The 8105-nt window shown below is 35.2% G+C and overlaps 1 protein-coding gene across 1 annotated transcript in view; it reads left to right on the top strand.

The window, feature by feature from the left end:
• Positions 1 to 289: 289 nt before the first annotated feature.
• LOC121732320 (putative inorganic phosphate cotransporter) overlaps positions 290 to 8105 on the top strand; it is a 36356-nt gene continuing 28540 nt past the window's right edge. Inside the window, exon 1 of the mRNA XM_042122167.1 lies at positions 290 to 430. The gene's annotated coding sequence lies outside the window, so the exon portion shown is untranslated. The remainder of the gene's footprint in view (positions 431 to 8105) is intronic.

Here is an 8105-nt window from a genome sequence, read left to right as displayed (position 1 = left end):
TTTTCTTTGGTCACATTTTTTTTTTTCAAAGGGCAAATATTAAGTAATTCAAAATAAAACATTTCAATTACCTTTCGTGCAATATATACTAAAGGTGCTTGAACTATTAATTCACACACATTAAAGCCATTAAAATAGTTTATTTCTAATAAATAGATAACAAATTAGTGATGTGCAGCACATAAAAATATCTTCAGAAATATGAACTCTGATGACGTTTTTTAATTACTTGTTTATTAACAAGGTAAGCAATCTTGAGTTCTTTGTTAAGATCGAGTTTACAGAATGTACAGATACACGCGTATTATGTTATTAAAAGTGTTGAGACTGCGCACGAGTGATGTCGCGTGATATGTTAAATGTTAATTAAAAGTGTTATGTTAAAGTGTAAGTGTTCAAGTGCAAGTGTGGAATCACGAGTGTGAATAAAGTAAGTGTAATTATTAGTATTACAATTTTTATCGTTTTTATCATTTTTTTAAAGAAAGTAAAACTCACTCACTTACTCTATTGAAATAAAGAAATAAATAAACAGAGTTTTAGGTTATAAACATTGGCGACTAGGATGTGTTTAATATTTTAATATTATGGCAAAAACTAACATTATCGACTAAACATGAGGAATTTTTAATAAGCAACTGTGCGCTACCGTTTAAAATCTAATTTCAGTCAACCGTGTAATAATATAAGGTATTGTTTTTATCACATACAAGAAATATATTTATGTGAACATTAATTAATATATTATACTTATGTACATATACATACAGAAATCAGAATATTATAGTAAAACTAGAATATGACGCCCGCAACTCCGTTGCGCCAAAATTCACTTATCGCGCGGGAACCGTATGTTTTTCCAGGATAAAAAGTATCCACATAGGAATTACTTACCTTTCCGAGATTCAAAGTATTTCCATACCAAGCAAAATCGGTGCAGCGGTTTTGGCGTGAAGAGGTAACAGACAGACAGACAGATAGACAGATAGAGAGACAAACAGACAGACAGACAGACAGACAGACAGACAGACAGACAGACAGACAGACAGACAGACAGACAGACAGACAGATAGACAGATAGACAGATAGACAGATAGACAGATAGACAGATAGACAGATAGACAGACCGACAGACAGACAGACACACTTTCACATTAAATAATATTAGTAGTATGGATTAAATATAAAACTTAAGGGTGTATTTTTGTCCCTTTTATAGAGTTCACTGTGTGAGTGAAGAAGAGCGCTGAAAGATAAAATGTCATATAATTTTACTACCTGCAGGCATCAAAGGCTTTAAAACCGTGATAGAGTTTACGATTTGAGCCTAATTCAACACAAACAAAAAAAAATTTTTTTTTTCGAGACCGGTCGTGTATTTAACAATTTTGTAATAAATATATTAAAATAAGGTGGAATGAGTGCAAGGAAAGTGTATAATTATTTAATTGAAGATGAATTTCCACCAAGAAGTGACAGTACATTCAATATCATATCAGTCTAATTAGACTGAAAATTTATAATATTAATTCAATTATCCTTGGTGCGAAAAATGTAAATAATAAAATAACAAAAAAAGGATATGGACAAACAGTCCATAGACGGCCCCAATTTTATAAAAAAAAAAAAAAAAAAAAAACATAATCATGAGCGATTTTTTTTTCTACACATAAACCTTACTGTTAGCTTCGTTTAGCAATTATTTTTAATCACTTGACGGCCATTGGACCACCGCACATTTCCATCTCTGCAGCTCCCATAAGACTAAAGTTACTCCATAGTATAAATACTATGGTTATACTATGGTTACACGCTCAGTCTGGCATCAGTTCAGTTCATCAGTTTGGTCAAAATGACGGGAGAATTATAGTCTAAAGCCCGCTGTACATGTCGCGTTGGGCTAACGCATTAAGCCAGCGCATTGGGCCAATATGTAGAGTATGAAATTTCGCTACCTACTTACCGCTAAGTAGGCCTGGCGGCTGGCACACACGTTGGCACAATGCTCTGGCTCAATGTTTTGGCCCAATTGACATACTCATAATCTTTTTATTGAGTACGTAGTTTTCAGTCATTCTTCTGACGTTAGTCTAAGACTGATCGTGTAACACTACTTTAAGAGCCTGATCATCCAGGCTTATGCCTTGATTACACCTACCGATTAGAGTGGTAAGACAGTGCTCTCGGCCAAGCAATCGGTATGTTTTCTATGGATGTGCTCGGCCGAGGATGTCACATCACTCGGTAGGTACAATCGAGGCATAAGCCAGGATCGATAGCCAGTTTACAAGATATCCTCTTGCGTATAAAGTCTCAAAGAGTATAATTATTTGATTGATCAACTTGCAAAATTGATACTTGCTGAGACTATCGATGATTATAAAAGTTGAGAAATATTACCTTGGAATAACCTTTTGCGTAAATTAAACGTTCAAGACCACACAGTCACAGTACATGGAGCGTAAAATATATTTTAATTATGTACTACAGTATTTTTATTTTCTTACCATCGAAATATGTATTAAGAAAGAGTGACTGAGTCAAATAACTTTAACGAAAAAAAAACAGTATTTCCTTCTCCAGGGACCACCTCGAAATGTTCTCTATCAAACAAAAAATAATCATCGAAATCGTTTCATAAATGACGAAGCTATCCACGAACAAAAAAGGTGATGTGTGGTCGAATTGAGAAACCTCCTTTTTTGAAGCCGGTTAAAAAGGTTACATTAAATACTTTTAGTTGGTTGTCACACTCAGGACAATCATACAATTTTCGTTACCCCAGCTACGTGTTTGTATAACTGGAGCCATATTTAAGCGGACAAATGTATGAGTTATCATTATATACTGTATTGTATTTCGATGTGTATGGTTTAAATACTTTACTTGCTACTTACACAAGGGTAAGTACCTATGTAATCATGAGCATTGAGTATGTTCCGAGGTGAACGACAGATATATTTTAAGAGAAAACAATTAATTGATTGTATTTGAGAGTACTGAACCGATTTTGATGAAACTTGGTAGATGCCAATTAAGTTTGCTCCTTAATATGACAAAATATTTCCCTTGTATGTCTTTTTGCCGGAATCTACCTCTAAAGTTACAATATTTCGGATTTTATATAACACATAATAATATTATGTATGGATTGTAATTAACAAAAAAATCGACCATCGGGTCTAACATAGACAGTACAATATTTTTAGTTCTAAAACTTGTAGATAGACGTATCTGTTTATAAAAAAAATATACAGTGCCTCAACATAGGACGCTGTTAAACATTTGTGTATTCTCCCACAAAAATATTACTCATTGAATTATGAATTTAGTCGTGTTCTTTAGATCTATATTTTTGAACAAGATTGCATTCATAATAAAAAAATATGGGTTAATACACAAATGCTTAACAGTGACCAGTTGTCCTTGAAATATATTGACAGTCATATTATAGGTTCTCATTGAAATAATAAACCTTGGCCTTCAAGGTGAATTAGCACGCTATGTGATTTTAGTGGTTTTCTTTACACACAAAAACCACAGTTATTACTTTAGATAACCACAAGATTAGCGATAGTAAAAAGAATTACCTTCTTCTTATCTAGTCTTCTTACTCGTATTAATCCTGTCAAACACTTATTTTAACCCTTAAGAGGATACCACACCGCCATTTTTTCCATACAAACGTTGTCCCCTGTTTCCTCCCTGGATAATGCTAGTAGAGTTATAATTTTTTTCCTGAATATCTACGGCCACTAATACAATGTCCCTATGTTTTCTTTTTTTTCATAATTTAATTATTAAATAAGATATGAACGTTCAAAAACCCAAAAAAATGGCCAGATTTTCCACTGTGTTCAAACGTCCAGAAAACAGATTTGGATAGATTATACAAAAAAAGCAAAACATAGGAACACAGCTCAAGCCTTTTTTTAATCTTTAATGAAAAAAATACTTAAATCGGTTAAGTTTTGGAGAAGGAATCAGGGGACAACGAATCGTTGATTTTCTGGATTTTCTGCAGTTGTCTCTATCGCGTTCTGCGGTATAGGCTTGAGGTAAGGGAGACAGCTATAGATATTACACGTACTTTTTTTTCATTTCTCTAGCCGCTGTGGTATCCTCTTAACCACCTAGCACATATAATTGTCACACAACCACCTGCCATACGTCTGTGGGACCCCGGCTATAAAACATACGATAACTATAAATAAAAAGGGGGAGGCAAATATTAATTTAAAAATTATATTTAGGCAGTATTAAACTCTTTGTTCAAAAAATAAAAACTTGAATATCAACAACATTTTTCAAATAATACACCATATTTGGTACAATCTCGTGTTTTTGGCTTACTCACTAACACTTTCAGAAAATAATTTCTAAAAAGAATGATTAAATTGAGAGGAAATTATTCTTTCTTTTTTATATAATTAAATTAACAAGTAACTTAAAAAAATAATATAACTCATTATAGTAACTAATTCTAAAAAATTGCAGGCTCCAAACTTAGACCTTTTTATGGCCGTGAAGACAGATCTTGTCTGAGCATTCGAGGCAAATAGTAGCTTAGCATTCAAAACACGTCATGTGTTGTGTTTTATGTTTTTTTTTAACTCTAAGTGGAACAGTTTTTACGAATTGCCAATCACTCTTCATCAGTGCTGCAGCATGGAATATCTGCTGGAGGGTCAAGTTAATCTGAAGGATTCTTCATATCACGTTACAGTTTCACATTGCTTTCACAATGTGCCCTAAGTGATCTCGTGAACTTTTTAGCCAGTTTCTCCATAAACATGTAACTGCTTTCAACCTTTTGTCTATGTAGCTGCACAGATAAGTTCACTAGAATGCAATTTCAGGCAAGGAAGATGACCAACTAAAGTGATTTTTGGCTAAATAATCATTCTTCCTAGGTCTAGATCAAATTTCCGCTAATCGGTACATCATCCTCAAATGAAAACTCTTGGTCACTTTCCGAAGGAATATAACTTTGTGATGTATAGCTTCTTTGCACTGCAGTTAGCTCTTCGCATTCGGAATCAGACGCTCCACTATGAACTGCTAACTATATATATAAAAATGGATTTTCAATTGTGTTAGTAACGCTAAAACTCGAAAAGGGCTGAACGGATTGGGCTAATTTTATTCTTAAAATATTCGTATAAGTTCAGGGAAGGTTTTAAAGTGACACGAAGTTCACCGGGACAGCTAGTATGATTTATTTTTGACCGGCTCCACATCGCTGCATTCGCCCTTCATCATTTGTCAGGCCTTGGTCCAACCAACGCTCAATAAGAACTTAATTAAGAGTCATTATTTCCAGAACAATAAAAAAATTACAATCGAAAAAACTTACGTAACCTCCTGACAGGGGTCTCTCAGACCCCCGCAAGTCTTTATAAGAAATGCATGCACGCCTAACCTCGTCGAGCCGTTGGGCGATAGCTAGGGGCGCAGGAAAAAGGTACAAAAGCCAACGAGTCGATACAACACTCCGGCGCAAAAATATTAACAAAAATAATATCATCGGGGTCTGTGAGACGTATGACAGGTGGTTAAGGGTTAACATAAGTCCCGTTATTTACATAATATTCGTAACATGCTTAAGATTCCGGGTGCCATCGCAATTCTCATACAAACGTAATACCAAGATAATTTCCCATACATCCCAGTTCATATTTTTTGGTATGTAAATATTTTGCAGGGAATATTTGTACATTAACCTAGGTAATTACTATCTTCAGCTGAATAATAACTTAAATATGGTAAAAATTCTCGTACAGGAAATGATCTTGGTATTACGTTTGTATGAGAATTGCGATCATATTGCGATGGTACCCGGACTCTTAAGAGGATACACCAAGGGCTAGAGATATAAAAAACAAGTATTTTTAAAATCTATTGCTGTCGCCCGAACACGACAAAAATTCTAATAAAAGAACAGGAAATGAACGATTCGTTGTACCCTGATTTCTTCTCCAAAACTTAACCGATTTAAGTACTTTTTTCATTAGAAATTCAAGCAAGGCTTGAGCTGTGTTCCTATGTTTTTTTTTTGTAAAATCTAGCCAAATTTGTTGTTTGGATGATTGAACACACAGGAAAATCTGGCCATTTTTTTGGTTTTTTGAACGTTCATATTTTTTTAAATAATTAAATTATGAAAAGAAAGAAAACATAGCGACATGCTTAAAGTGGCCATAGATATTTAGGAAAAACAAATTATAACTCTACCAGTATTATCCAGGGAGGAAACAGACGACAGCGTTTATATGCAAAAACGGCCCTAGTGTATCCTCTTAAATTCTCATTATGTTTATGTTGCTAAAGTAAAATAGCTCTATTCCTATGATTAAAAAATAAATACACGTGGCACTAGGGGAATGCCGCGGTAAAGCTGTTGCATAGCAGCAATAGCTAGTCTACACGAATATGTCTAGTCGCAAGCACACAAACACCGTGGCGAAGTCTGCCGAAGTGAAACGACGTTATACGATGTGTTAGGTTTATTTGAGTTACGGAATTTCTTGATTCCGTCGCCACGCTCAAAACCCACGAGTCACGACAAAAACAATGTTATTGCATTGCTCTAAAAGGTTGAATTTCAAGTGTAAGCTACTATTTTTGTACTACGACGTTTGTGTATTCTATTCCTATAGCTTCTCATACAGCTGCTATTATAGCTATGTTCTATAGCTGTAATGTTACCAAATTTAATGTCACGTATTTAACGTACCATAAAGAAACTACAATGGGACATTAATAAGGTCGATTGTGTCCATTTAGTTTTTAAAGATACATAGGGAATTGCAATTTGTGCAACAAAAGAAAGAGGCTTATAAACCTATAAACTATATTATTATATTTGATTTTAGTATAGAGACCGTGCAGCTGCAACTATTGCTTAGATATTATGTTAGGTAAATAATAGTTGTGAAAGTTCTAGATTTGTGACGCTAGTGAGTTTACCGGAGGCCCAAACCCCTACCCTATTCCCTTCCCTACCCTCCCCTATTCCCTTCCCTTCCTATCCCTACCCTCCCCTATTACCCCTCTTAAAAGGCCGGCAACGCACCTGCAGCTCTTCTGATGCTGCGAGTATCCATGGGCGACTGAAGTTGCTCTCCATCAGGTGACCGGTTTGCCCCTTATTTCATTAAAAAAAAGTTAGCATAAATTTTTTAAAGAAGAAAACGCGAAAAACCCACTTAACTATAATATTAGCAGGACATGTGCAATGCGGTTTTGCGACACTATGTAGCTAAATTTCAGCTCTATAATAAAATTGATTTGGTGTTATTGACCTTTCGAATAAACAACAAGACGTCCATCTTCACTTAGCTTATTTTAATTATACTTATCGATTTATAATTGCCACAGTTATTGTTCCTAGTGCACGATTTTCTCATTATTAACATTCTTCGATTATAACAATTGTTATAATTGTAATTACCCCACGCACATGCTAGACAAGCAGGTTGGCAATCAGTAATTAAAGGGTTTGCTAAGGTGTTTTCGTAGAGAGCTAATATCGCACAGGGATAGGATATCATGCAAACAATTTTGTACCTGTTTAGCAGTTTCTGATAAATGATGATAATTATAATTATGTCCCTATAATTCTACGCTTATAATAATAATAATAGCTCCCACACCGGTTTCGGTGACGGTGGCTGGTTTCATTGAAACCAGGTCAGCTACGCAGGAGTAATTTGATAGTGCCCAAGTGTGTGCGCAGTACACAAGAGCACTCCCTATTCCTTTACTCTCATAATCCAGTGGGACAGAAGACCGACACGACCGGCGAGAGTTCAGGCGCAGGACCGTCTTTTTACATGCACATCCCACGCATGGATCATCTTACTTGTCAGACAATCAGGTGATCAGCCTGCATTGTCCTAACCAAACTTGGAAACAACAATATATTGTTTCCAACGCGGGAGTCGAACCCACGACCTCCGAGTCAAGAGTCGCGCTCTTTACCACTAGACCACGGAGGCGTTATCATTATGGCTGGCTAATATAATTCCAATCCAGTGATCCAATCCTACTCTGCATTACTAATGGAATTATTTAAACAGGCACTGGAAAAAGTGCTGGACTTA

Source organism: Aricia agestis, chromosome 12 (genome assembly GCF_905147365.1).
Source record: "Aricia agestis chromosome 12, ilAriAges1.1, whole genome shotgun sequence".
Classification (NCBI taxonomy): Eukaryota; Metazoa; Arthropoda; class Insecta; order Lepidoptera; family Lycaenidae; genus Aricia; species Aricia agestis.
Note: the sequence above shows the minus strand (reverse complement) of the source record. Positions and strands in the feature narration are given on the sequence as shown.